The sequence below is a fragment of the Zingiber officinale genome, chromosome 6A, assembly GCF_018446385.1.
Source record: "Zingiber officinale cultivar Zhangliang chromosome 6A, Zo_v1.1, whole genome shotgun sequence".
In the NCBI taxonomy this organism is placed as follows: domain Eukaryota; kingdom Viridiplantae; phylum Streptophyta; class Magnoliopsida; order Zingiberales; family Zingiberaceae; genus Zingiber; species Zingiber officinale.
The window spans coordinates 129,364,311-129,378,624 of NC_055997.1; the positions used below are offsets into that span (position 1 = coordinate 129,364,311).

General features: G+C 34.3%; 1 long non-coding RNA gene across 1 annotated transcript; it reads right to left on the reverse strand.

Moving 5' to 3' along the window:
- Nucleotides 1-10,956: 10,956 nt before the first annotated feature.
- LOC121994409 lies at nucleotides 10,957-11,572 on the reverse strand. The gene is made up of 2 exons (XR_006115709.1): nucleotides 11,509-11,572; nucleotides 10,957-11,123 (listed from the first exon to the last, which is right to left on the reverse strand). It is a non-coding gene; the product is annotated as an uncharacterized LOC121994409 (long non-coding RNA).
- Between the last annotated feature and the right edge of the window lie 2,742 nt (nucleotides 11,573-14,314).

Genomic DNA, 14,314 nt, shown 5'->3' on the forward strand with positions numbered 1-14,314 from the left:
TCAAGTTCTTCCCTCTCCTTTTTCTTTCTTCTCCTTGGTGGCCGAATCTCTTTAACCTTTGAAGCTTGGAAGGTGGTCGGATCTTGCTTGGAGAAGGAGGAGGAAAAGGAGGCTTTGTTTCTAGCATCCCTTGGAGCTTAGCGGTGGTGGCCGGACCTCTACTTCTCTTGGAGAATTGATGGTGGCCGAATCTAGCTTGGAGAAGAAGGAGCTTGGTGGTTCTCGTCTCGGAAGATCGTTGCCCACACAACGTCCGAGATTAGAAGAGGAATACGATAGAAGATCAAGAGGTTATTTGCTTACAAAGAAAGGTATAACTAGTAATTATTTTCCGCATAATACTAGTTTTCTTTGTATAGTTATTTTTTGAAATACCAAACACAAGAGGCATATGATTCTAGAGTTTTCGGATTTGTTTCAAATTTGTGTTTTTCTTTATTTTTCAAATTTGTGATTCGATTGTTCTTTTTGGTTAAACCTAGAGTTATATAAGGAAATTAAATATTAACTTTCCTTAAAAGGCTTTGTCTAGGCGATGGTGGATGCTCCCATACCCAAGAAAGCCATGTGTCTCGCCATGCAGTCCTGGAAGCCAATTTTGAAAATTAATATTTAATTAAATTTATAACATAAGTAGATTTGGATCAATAGTGTTAAGTTCCGCTTGCGATCCAAGTCTAAACCATTAAGAACAGATAAGTTAAATCTGGAATCAATAATGTTAAATTCCGTTTGCGATTCCTAATTTAACTTCTAAAGAACACAATAGGTTGTTTAGGAAAGGTTCGACACTTATACAAAATTTTTGTACAGTAGAATCGGTACGATCTTCCTAGGACCAACCAACAAAATGAACCTCAAAGGATTTGAAGAGGATCTAGAGATGGATTTAGAAGAATCATAAGAAGATCTAGAAGAGTGTGTAGTAGATCCAAAAATGGATTTAAACATGGATCTAAAGGATGATTTTGAGGCTGATCATGTCATTGTCGAGTCTGGGTTGAATGCGATACAATTGCCCACTGCACTAGCATTTATCCTAGTGGGAGTGGTGATAGTTTATCTATGTTACTAGTGTTCTATTTACTGTCGTATATATGAATAGTATTAGCCCATTTATTTTTGAGTCGTGTAATAATTTTTGTCATTATGTACGAACAGAGTTATGTTATAAAAAGTTATATTATGTGCTAACAAACTTGAAAATGATTAGTTTATTTTATGATTCGTTTATATATATATGATTAGTTCATATGAAAATGATTGGTTCATTTGATGGGATGTGTGTAATATAATTGATCAATATTGATTGGATTGATATATACAAATGATGAGTGGAAACATAGTTATCATTTGATTTTATAAACCAATTATAATTTACACTGAGTCAATAATTAATTACATGTATATGAATATACTAGAATAATAAATAATGTGTTTATTTATATAGATTATAGCAAATAAAAATATCATAGTTGAACTCAATAAAAGAGAAAAATTATATGGGGATAACTACAAAATATGACACCTCAAGATACAATATGTTCTTGAGGAACAAGAAGTTCTAGAGGTTGTAAACTAATTCATGGATGAACCGACTGATGGTTTTATAGCGCAACACAGGCATGACCTTGATGCCTATAAGGCATGGAAAAAGAAGGACTTCATTGTTAAGGAAATATTGATTAGTTTAATGGTGGATGACCTGATATTTGAGTATAAGCCATTACTATTGGCACATGCTATCTGGGCAACCCTTAGAGAGAAATACAGTGGAGTAAGTCTCAGTAAGCTCCGTGAGCTAACAATTAACCAACATCTCAAGGAGATGGGTAACATGATTCGAGACTTAAAAACTGTCGGTCATGAGTTGACCAATGAACAATAGGTTTAGACAGTTATCCATTCCCTTCTTGATTCTTGGGAAACGATGAAACAGAATCTGACTCACAATGAAAAATATCAAGACTTTCATTGATGTCTCATGCTATGTTGAACTTGAGGCGGAGAGGATTGAATCTGTAAAGATTTATAGTCAACCTTTTGTAGCTGAAGGTTCTGGTTCTAAAATAAGAAAAAATTGTTTAAAAAAGGAAAGGGAAAAGGAAAGGAGGCTAGTGTTGTTGTTGTTAAAAACCAAATCAAGAAGCAAGGAAAGAAATATGGACAAAGATCTAAGAGCAAGTTGACTTGCTACGACTGTGGCAAGAAGGGTCATTTTACTCGGGATTGTACTGAGTCTAAAAAGGTAGATCCATCTTTATCTTCTTTCCATGAATATTATGTTATAAGTACAGTATTGTTAGCTGATTCTTATCATTTGTGGATTGTAGATTTAGGAGCAATAAACCATGTAGCTCGTGATCGAGCTATATATGTGGAGTATCATCGGATACCAGCTGGCAACAAATAGATATATGTGGGAAACAATACAAGAATTGAAGTCAAAGAAATTGGCACTTGCAAACTCAACCTACGTGGTGGACGAACCTGTTTCTACATGATATCTTGTATGCTCTTGAGATTCGACATAATTTGGTTTATGTCACTTGTCTTCTTGATTTAGGTTATTATGTAAATTTGTATAGCCGTTGTGTAGAACTTCGAATTAATTTTATGTTAATTAAGCATGGTTATGTAACAAATGGTTTTATGATTCTTGATATAGAACCAAATGATTATTTTTCAAACATTGCTCTTACTAGTAATGCTGATGTTAATGATTAAAATTGGCATGCTAGACTAGGACATATAGGACAAGAATGAATGAATAGATTAGCTAAGGAGGGTCTTTTAAGCACTCAGGCTAAGATTAATTTGTCTATATGTGAGCATTGTTTTGCTGAAAAGGCAACCAGAAAACCATTTAGTAAGGCTATTAGGGCTGAATCACCATTGTAATTAATTCATTCGGATATTTGTGATCCAATGAATCTGAAGGCTAGAAATAGGAGTTGTTATTTTATTATATTTATCGATGACTTCACACATTTAGGTCATGTGTATTTGATTTCTCACAAATCTGAAGCATTAGATTGCTTCATTCGTTACTTGAACGAAGTTGAGAATTAATTGGAACGTAAGGTTAAAACCTTACGCACTGACCGTGGAGGTAAATATTTGTCTGATTAATTCAAGACGATATGTAATGAGAAAGAGATTATTAGACAACTAACTGTTCCTGAAACTCCATAGTAAAATGGGGTTGCTGAAAGAAGAAATAGAAATTTTCTTGAAATAATTAGGTTTATAATGGCGTAGGCTAATTTGCCAATCTCCTATTGGGCAGATGCATTATTAGTTGCGGCCTATATACTTAACAAAGTACCTTCAAAGTCAGTTTCATCTACCCCACATGAATGTTAGATAGATAAAAAACTGGATTTGAGTAATGTGAGACCTCGGGGGTCAGCTATCTATGTTCATGATAAAACTCATGAATATAGAAAATTAAGACCCAGAGGAAGAAGTATATCTTTATAAGGTATTCTGAGACTTCTAAGGGTTATATTTTCATTGGTGAGCAACTAGATGAAACCATCTCTGAAATAGAATCAAGAGACGCTACTTTTCTTGAAACTAAGTTCCCAACACGAGGTGAAGTTGATAAGACAATTCCTCTATATGAGATAGAGGAGGAGGATAATGTTCCTTTATCAACAAATCAGGAGATGTCTGATTCTAGTCAACCTAGTGGGAGTAATTTACCACTGAATGAATCAGTTTCTCAATAGTCTAACCTATGAAGAAGTAGTCATCAAATTATTTCTCGGAGAAGGTTTGACATTGAGAATGAGACATTGATGATTCTCCCAGTTGACGATGAGGAACCTCGAACAGTTGAGGAAGTTTTGAGAAGTTCAGTAAGAGAAAAATAGAAAATTACAATAGATAAAGAGATAGAGTCAATGAGAAAGAATCAAGTATGGGATTTAATCGATCTTTCTCCAGACTGAAGGGCTATTGGAAATAAGTGGATTCTTAAAATAAAGAGGAAATCAGATGGATCGATTAATCAATACAAAGCTCAATTAGTTACAAAAAGATATACCAAACTGGAGGGTATTGATTTTGAAGAGACATTCCCTCTAGTTGTGAAATTTTTGTCAATACATGTCATCCTAGCTATAGTAACACAATTTGACATGAAATTACATCAAATGGATGTAAAAATAACTTTCCTTAATAGTAATCTTAATGAAGAAATCTATATGGCACAGCCAGAAGGTTACATTGTTGAAGGTCGAATTGAGTATGTAGACTTAAGAAGTCTATATATGGGCTAAAGCAAGCATCAAGACAATGGAATATAAGATTTAATGAAGTCATTTTATCTTATGGTTTCAAAATGATCAATGAGGATCATTGTGTTTACCTAAGAAAGGACAAAGGAAAGTTTGTCATTTTATCATTATATGTTGATGATATACTAATAACTGAAAGTGACATAAAATGTGTGATAGAAGTCAAATCCTAGTTTTCATTACAATTTGACATAATAGATATGAGAGAAGCAAAAAACATCTTAGGAGTGAAGATCATTAGAGATCGATCAAAAAGGCTTTTGAGTTTGTCTTAAGAAGTTTATATCACTAAGATGCTACAACACTTCAATATGTCAGATTGCAACATTGAACAGACACCTATAGTGGAGGTACTATTTTAAGTAAAAGTATGTATCCCAAGACTTCTGAGCAAATAACCGAAATGAAGAAAAAACCATATGCTAGTGCTATTGATAGTTTAATGTACACTATGTTATGTACTCATCCTGATATGAGCTATGTTGTTGGCTTAGTTAGTTGTTTCCAGTCAAACTCATGATTGAGACATTAGAAAGCGGTGAAAAGGATATTCAGATATCTTAAAGGAGCAGTAGATTATTACCTCTGTTTCCAAGAATGAGATATGAACCTGAGTAGCTATGCAGATATAGATTGGACAGGGGACCTTGATGACAGAAAATCAACATCTGACTATACCTTCTTGCTGAATGGTGGCGTCATCTCATGGAACATCAAGAAGCAAGTTTGTGTAGCCTTGACGATAATAAAAGCTGAGTATGTGGCTTGTGCAGCGGCTGTAGAAGAGGCTGTCTGGCTAAGAAGGTTTCTGAAGTATCTGAAGATTGCTAAGGACAGTGGGAGTCCTGTTACAGTGTATTGTGACAGTCAAGCTACTATAGCTTTTTCCAACGATCCCAAATATCACAGCAAAGACAAGCATATTGAAATTAAGTATAATTTTGTAAGGGATATTGTTGATAAAAAAAAACTAATTCTTGAGTACATCCCTACACATGATATGCTTGCCAATCCTTTTACTAAGTCCTTGACTAAAGAGTCATTTTAAGGACATGTGAAGTCTTTGGAACTTCGAAGAATGTAACTTATTGTAAAGATATTTTGATAAATAAAAAATGTCATGATCTATTTAGTGTATATGTCTTGGTTATATTCGAATAAAAGTCTCGATAAGAATGTTGACAGATTGAGATAGGTTCACTCACATGGATAATCATCTCTATTTGTTAAGTATAAATAGAAGTAAGATCATTGCTTATGAGACAACTTATGTAGCTGTGAATAGAGACATACTCATAAGTTAAGATCGTCTTGATAATTGTGTCAAGATGAGATCATTTATGTAATGATCAAAATAAATGAGCTCACCATTTACTGAATCTGCTTAAGGCCAGATTGAATTCATATGTTGAATTTAGGATTAGACATTAGGTATGTTTAGATCAAAATCTGTATGATGCTAAATTTTGAGAAAAAAACATGTGCTCTTTTTAGTAAAGAGAATAAATAGTATGTGATTCATACTATATGCTATGGCGACAAGAATAGTAGTAGGAGAATGGATCCCTGTTTCTCTACTATGTGAGACCCTTGAGATTATAAGTTAATCTCAATCTTACCCTAAGTGACTATTTAGTTGTATACTTGAAGTTCTAATCAGTGTCTACTACTTCAGCATGTTTCCTATTGGCTATGGATGATTCGGTCTATGGAGCATAGTTAGGAAAGCAACTGATTAGAATGAATAGATTCTAGCTAAAAAGGAAGATTACGATTGATTTATATCTATGACATTTATTCACTAGTACCAGTTACATTTTTAGTTCAGTATATAAAATATAATTATGAATAATTGTATTGATTGGAGATGTTGAATATGCTCTTGACATAATAGTCATAATGAGGTATTAGAGATGTTCATATTGATGTAAATAATTTAATATAAGGTAAAATCAAGTTATTGATATCTCTGATTTGTTCTATAGAGCAGCTATATAAGGTGTAACAATCTTCGTAACATTTATTGCTCAGTGTGCTTGCTGTCGCACGAATCATTTACCCTAAAGTATGGAAAGAATGTTTTTGTTTGGTCTTTGTGAATGACTGTTTTACTTTGGTCTTCGTGACTTGATCATCATATAGTCTATGTGACTTATTTGGTATTTGTGACTAATTATTATTTTGCTCTGGCCTTTGTGACATGGTCATCTTGTAATCTATGTGACTGAGGTCTATGTGACCAGATAACCTTTATGGATTGACTTGGACGAGTGAGAGATGCTGGAGATCACTATGTTACAAAAGATTCGCAACGTTTACATTGTGGAGATGATTGGTTCATCTCCCTCAACGTATATTGCGATTAAGAGCCATCAAAGCATCAGTTACAAAGCGATGCTTTCATCTTATAAATTTATGCGTCCGAGAGATCGCAAAGAGCATTGAAGAGGTGATTGCTGGCAAAGTGAAGAACATTCTGGCAGCAGTTGGTTTTGTCTCGTGAACCTTGCGGAGAGCTTTTCGATATTGTTTCGTGATTGCTCTTCCGACGTTAAGTGGTGACCAAGTTCGTCTCGGGAGATCACTGTAAGTTGATTACTTGCTTTTGTGTTTGTGATAGCCTGGAAGCTTCTAACGTATGATTACTTGCTGGGCATGCCCTGCTGTCAGTGGCACAAACTCCAAAAAGGATATGACAAGATACTTGATGAGGTCATGCGTAGCCGATCAGGGTCCGCTCGCTGGGCTGCCTCTGCTCGGCGGTGTCCTCAGGACCTGCCGACTTTATCACTTTCCTCGCTTCTTGATTGTTCGTGGTTATCCCTGTCTGACTGGACGTAAAGCCCGTTCGGCGAGACCAGCTATTGCTTATTTATCTTTGTAATTGGAGGGTCATTTTACTCGACCGGGCAAGCACGACTTACTTGTCAACGTAGCTATCGCCATCCACTCGGTCATAACCGGCCCGTTTGACCATACCCGGTCCGCATAGCATTGCATGATATACTTGGCGGACTAGGATACCCCGCTTAACTTTATCTTCCACATCAGCCGATCTTCCTTACTTTGACCCACCTTTAGTGGGACCCTATATGATTACCAAATCAATTTGTCTCACTCCAAATCAATTATGAAGCTATCCAAATGCTACATCAATAGTAACAAGCTTCAATCCCTCTTTTTTATTTTTCTTTTCTCGATAGCAATTCTTCTTTTGTCACTTCCTCCCTCTTCTTCCAATATCAATCCATGAACTTTCTTAATGGCAGTAGCATGTTCCATCTCTTCTTCTTCTTCTTTTTGCTTCTTCCCATTTTTTCCATAGCAAGAGCAACACTCTTTCCTCCGCCTTAATTTTAAGGACAACAAGCTTCTTCCTCTCTTTATCTTCCTCTCCCTTTCTTCTCCTTCTCCCTCTTCCAATTCTTCCAGTAATGTCAGAACCATCAAACCTTCTCGTTCTCTTCCTCTTTTCCTCCTTTATAGTAGCAGCCGCGTTATAGCTACCTTTCCTCCATCAGGTGTTGTCTCTTTTTAGCCTTCTTTTAATCGGTCAAATAGCAAATTTTTTTTCCAAGTTTTGCAGCACACAATAGCAAATTTCCAAGAATGGCTGCTTCAGCAAATTCCAGCCATAAGAATTGCAGTCATGACTCTTCTTCTTTCGCCAAAGTTACTAAGTTTGCTACCCTTTTCTAGAAATTCATCAGTAGTAAAATTATAGTCTTCTGTTGCATTTTCTCTACTGTTGTGGTCATTATTTTAGAAGATTTGATTCATCTTATAGTTGAAGAAAATGTTTCAATAATTGGCGACCAAATTCAATGTTCAACATGTCCTCGTCGATTTTGTAGTTCATGATATTAATTAGAAATTAATTTCATATTTGTATTTATAATTATTTCTATATTTATTATTATCATATTTATCATAATATATTATCATGTTTATCATTATATTTTTTATATATTATCTTCATAGTAATATGTATAAATAGACTTATAATTATCAATAATAATAATTATTATTAATTAATTATCTTCTCTTTAGTTATCTCTCTTTTCTTTCGTTTTTATATCTGCTCCTGTTCTATATTTCAACAATTCACCTGGTAAGAAATCTGTCTAAAGTTTAATAATATATTTTTGTTATGAATTCATAGAGGGCTTTAGTTTGTCATGAATTATGCAAGAAGTCTGTTCGGTTTGTGTATGAAGTAAGATAGGATTCTTAAAGCATAATCAACTTTTCCATTCATTCAAGTAGATTTAACTTGTTACATCGGATCAATTAATTCTTGATAAGTACAACTATCAGTTTCTGGGGTTAACTATGAAGCAGATATATTGCGCACTTCACATACTCCCTCACATGGTCAAAAGGCATCTATGTATTAAACCCTGATTTATCGTTAAGCAATTGTGTCCTTTATTAGACAAAGTAATATATTAAATTAAAACGACTGTAGGACAAAAGATGAGCTCAAAATGCTATTTATCCGATAAGTCCAATTTGAAAGCGAAAAGCAACAAAATTGCTATCCCTAAGAAAAATTGTAATTCATTAGTATGAACAATTTGGTTCCTTATGCACATTGAAAGTTTTAAACATAGCAAAATTATTATTGGTTATGTGTTCTACAACCCATGATGGGTCATGTTTACCTATTCAGGATATCCACAACTTGGGGTCTGGTTTCTTTTTTACGTGTTTCTCTATTGGTGAGTTTGCTCCCAAAACTCTCTTGGTCTACCGAAACCTCTCCTTATATTACACTGTTTTTTGAATGTTGCAACTCTATGATTTTGGTTAAATGTATATAGCTACATTAGCCATTTGCCCATCTAAGATTGGATCTATCCCACCTTGAATTGATAAGATTTCTGTGCTAGACATTTAAAAAAAAAATGGAGTTGGGTTATAGCTGCCAACATGAGTTATGAGTTTTTCTCTGACTATACCAAAAAAATCATTAGTTATAATTAGCTTTATGAATCCATTGGGAGTTTTTTCTGACCATACCAAAAAGGTTATTGGTCATAATAGCTTTATCAATCCATTGGTTTAACTGAGTGCAACTAGAAAACTATTGATCCAATCCTCATTAGGTGACTTTCAGGATCAGGGGTCAAATTTTAATCCAGTCTGTCAAAGCCTCAAATTGACATAGCCATCTTACAATATGACAAGATTTGATCCATTTAGCTTCTACCCAAAGAGCAGGTATCAACTGACTAATTTGTAATTCTTCACTCTATCTGAGGTAAATAGTTTCTTTGGAAGAAGATTACAAAATGATTACTCAAGATGAATAAGAAGCTTCCTTAATATCTTCTGCATTTCCTGAATCATAAAGATAAAATTAGACTGCTTCATAAGAAACTTAAAATCTTGGGAGATAACTATCGCCGTAGGGTCAAATTTCACTCCTGATCATCAAAGGCAACAAAGATGACTCTTAGCAACAAGTGGGCAGCAACTGGGCATAATAATCGAGCAGTCATTTTAAGATTTGAGTCTCTATACTGCATACGATTGACCTCCTTTTCATTCCAGCCAATTTGATAATTATTGAGCCAATTAAGTTTATATTGCATAAAATCTCCAAATATTCAAGGATCAGAGAAAAATGGATGTTGGAAGACATGACTTTAGAAAGTATTTCTCTCTTCAGTATTTGATTACACACCATTTAGGATTCTGCCTCAGCAATGCCTTATTCAGATTCCTTGTAGAACAATTAGATATTAGGGTCCTGTTTCTAGAGGAAAGGAAACAATTAGGGATAGAAAGTGGGTAGGTAAAAGTTCATAGGGAACAATGGTTTCCATGGAGAGAAGGTTCTTTTTTATTGTTTCTGAAAGGGAAACCTAAATTTCAATTTCATATTTTCCAAGGTCAGATTTAAGCTCCATTCCAAGTAAAAGTGAGTCTTCTGCCCATAAAACCATATTGCCACATATAGAGAAAAACTGGAGAAAGATTTTTCAAGTCTTTTTTCTCATCCCCCTCTGTTGCTACTAAAGGAGACAGAACGTGACACAGGAGAAATCTTCCACTCACCTTGTTTCTGTCTTTGTTTCCTTTTCTCATAGGAAGTGCATATGAAGCCTTTTTCTGATTTTCTTCCATAATTTCTAGTTCTACTCTAGTTAATCTCTTCGTCCTATATATTTTTAGTTGTTATTTTTTGAATTAAGATATTAAAATTGTGTTATAGATAAAGAGAGCTGCTTCCCCGTCAACGCACACCCCCTCCACCTTCCCCTCTCTCCCTGCCAAAAGACACATGTAGCCTTCTCTATATATTTTTTATTTTTTTATTTCATTTAATTCTGATTTAGTTTTAATTTTTTAATTAATTTTATTTAAAAATAACTCTCATATAATTATATTTTTTAATTTTATTTTTTAATTAATTTAATTTATTATTTTTTTCAATACTTTATTTTTCATAATACTTATATTTTTTCAATTGATTTTTTTTTATTTTATTTTTTTATTAATTTTTTTAATCAATTTCTTTATCAATTTTTTATCAGTTTTATTTTTTTCAATAATTTTTTTATATGTTTATAATCTTTTATTTATTTTTAGTTTATATTTAAAACTAAAAAAAATACTACCAATTAATAATGAACACATTCATAACTTAGGAACAAACATATTTTTTTCAAATGAATAGTACATGTAATAATACAAAAAAAACATAAAAACATATAAAAATAGAAATCTTAATCAATATTGCCTCTAAATTCTACTCCCGATGCGTTTGGTGGTGGTGCATCTATTACTTCGTACCATAAATGAGCGCGTGTCCTGTAACGAGTGACCCATTTAAAGGGAGAGAAGATTATGACATGTGTTAATAGTTGGATGCGGGTAATTTAAGTGTGAAATTAGGAATGTAATTTAAAGGAAGGGAGTAATTTAAAAATTATATAAAATAAAAAAAATTAAAAATTTTGATAAAAAAAATAATAAACAAAATTGATTAAAGAAATAAAACTAAATAAATATTAAAAAATTAAAAAAATAATAAATAAAATTAATTAAAAATAAAACTAAATAAAAATTAAATAAAATTAAAAAAATATAAGTATTAATGAAAAAATAATAAACAAAATTAATTAAAAAATAAAACTAAATAAAATTAAAAATATATATAAGTATTTGTTCCTGTCTGGAAGCTGAGAAGACGAACCTGTCGGTATGACGTGTCTGGAAGGTTGACCGCATCCCCATGACCCAATTGATGATCTGTCCGCTGCGTTGACCAGATCGTCAGAAGTCCTCCTCCGGTCAATTGTACCTGTATCCAGCGACCGGGTTCCCCCGGTCTCTGGTACCTCGGTGCTCGAGGCGAATCCCACAGACATATAAGTAACCGCATAATAGTATAGCGATAAAATGAACAGATACCGAGTACGAGAACTTACCCTGGCCCAGGGGGGCGCCCTCGGATGGATGGATGAACTGATTGGGATACTGACCGAGTCGCCACGGCTCTGAATAGTAGATATATGTCCGCCCAGTGAGTAGTTGGCTCCAGTGGCTCGGAGCCTGATGCGATATGGATCCGTAGGATGACGCACTGTCCGACTGCAATCTCGGCTCGCAGGCCGGAATACAACAGCGGCACGAAGGCCGAATACCCTCTCAGCTCGCAGGCCGGCATACAGACATAGTACGTTACCTGGACGGCGGCTGCTCGGAGGGTGGAGACGGCGACAACCGCTATAGATGACGAGGACAGCTGCTGGAGGTGACAGCGCTGGCCATGGCGACATCGGTCGCTGTAGACGGCGTCGAACGCCGGAGGTGATGGCCATCAAAGACGGCTGTGGCCGTGGCTGCACGGGGCGATGGCACTGGTGGCCGGAGACGGCTGCGACTGTGGCTGCAGCGAGAGGTGCCAGCGGCGGCAGCCTCTGGAGCCCGGCGATGGTGACTGCTGAACTCAGCGGTGATCGCTGGAGTCTCCCACGCTGTGAAGAGGAGGAGGGAGGAGGTGGCCCTCTGTCACCGGTAGCTCTTTCCGGCGGCGATAGCGAGGGACTGAGAAGCCTTTGCTTCTGTCCCTGATGGTGGCTGCGGACAACAAAAGCGCTCCGAGGGGGCCATCGACGGAGAAGACCGGAGAAGAGAGGGACGGCGGCGATTTCAACAGTGCCTAAGATCAGGGCTTCCGACGAGGGGTAAAAGGGGAGAGCTCACGAGGGTGACAGCGGCGGAAGAGAAGATCACGAGCGCCAACCTCTTGTTTCACGATGGTTGCGGCTCGAAGAACACCCCGTGCCCTTCGTTTCTCCCTTCCTCTCTTTGATCTCTGCCGCCGCCTCCCAAAAATTCCCCCCGCCTCCTCCTCTTTTACTGTGAGCAGTGCTTAAAAGCACTCAAAGCCCTAAAAGCCCTCAACTACTAAATGACACCAATGCCCTCCTCCTTCTCCTTATTTCCCCTCTTGTCCTCAATTATATCCAGATCAGTATTAATGATAAATAATAAATAAAATTGATTAAACTTTAAACTAAATAAAAAAAATTAAAATATATAAACTAAATAAAATTTTTAAAATATATAAGTATGAATGAAAAAAATTAAAAATAAAATTAATTAAAAATAAAAAATAAAAATTAATTTAAAATAAAAAATAAAAAATATGTAAGTATGAATACATAAGTATGAATTAAAAAAATTTTAAAAAAATTTAAAAAAACAAAAAAAAAAAAAAGGAGGTTACATGCGTCTTTTGGCGGGAGAGAGAGGGGAGGTGGAGGGGGTGTGCGTTGACGGGGAAGCAATTTGCTAGATAAATTATTTCTTTCTTCGTCATAGGCATTAAATAATTCAAATTTAAATCGTAAAATATCTTGTTTTACTATATTTTATGTGATATCATAATCTTATTTATTTTAAATGGTAGAAATAATAAACAATTCATCTCTAAATTTGATTAGTGATTTAAGATTTCAAATTCTTTATGGGTAATAGGTAACTTGTATCATTTATAAATTAAGTAATCTGAGATTTCTAGTAATATGAGATTTCAACTGTGATTTGGAGATGGTGGGCTTCCATGGTGCAATGATTTTATCTTCCATCAAGTACATGTTTGGGTGTTGACCTTCTATCAGATTGTTCTTATTTCTATGCTCCTCAAGTAGTTTTTGATCTGCTGCTTTTGTTTGTTTTCCTTCCTGTCTCTGTTTATGAATTCCTGGCAGTCGTTCCTTGTTGTGCGTGTCTTGGATTTATGTTCCATCAGTTTGTCAGTATTCTTGTTTACTCTGTAAAACTATAATTAGGTACTGATGTATGCATGGCTATCCAGATATTGCCCGTCCTTTTTTTATAATATTTATATAAATTTTATAAAGTATGAATCAAATTTAAAGAAGATGCTAAATTAAAATTAAATTGGAATTGAATAAAATTTACTGGTAGATGTGTAGATAAAGAGCATGTTGACTTAAATTGAGATTAATTTAGATTTTATTTGATTAAGTCACGATTGAATTAAATTTAATTGAGTTAAATTATAAATTGATTTAATCATTTTAAAATAAAATGATGGAATGTTTATATATATATATATATATATATATATATATATATATATATATATATATATATATATATATATATTCTTTTCTATCTGTGCAAGCTTATGCTCGCTCACCCCAATTAGTATAACTATGGACTATTTTCGATTAGACTATGATTTAAAATTGATGATTTAATGGTTTGGAAATGATCATTTAACAGTTTGGAATCATCGATTCGACGATTCTTATGTGATCGACTCCTAACATTAATCATCTAAAACGATTATGATTTATAATTTGGATTCGTCTATTCATAGTTAGTCATGATTCATCACGGTTCAAGATTATTATATAATTTTTTTAAAAATATATAAATTTATAAAATTATTTGATAGGATTAGAATAATTATATAATAAAAAATATTAATTAGTTATTAATTAATTAATATATAATAAATGATT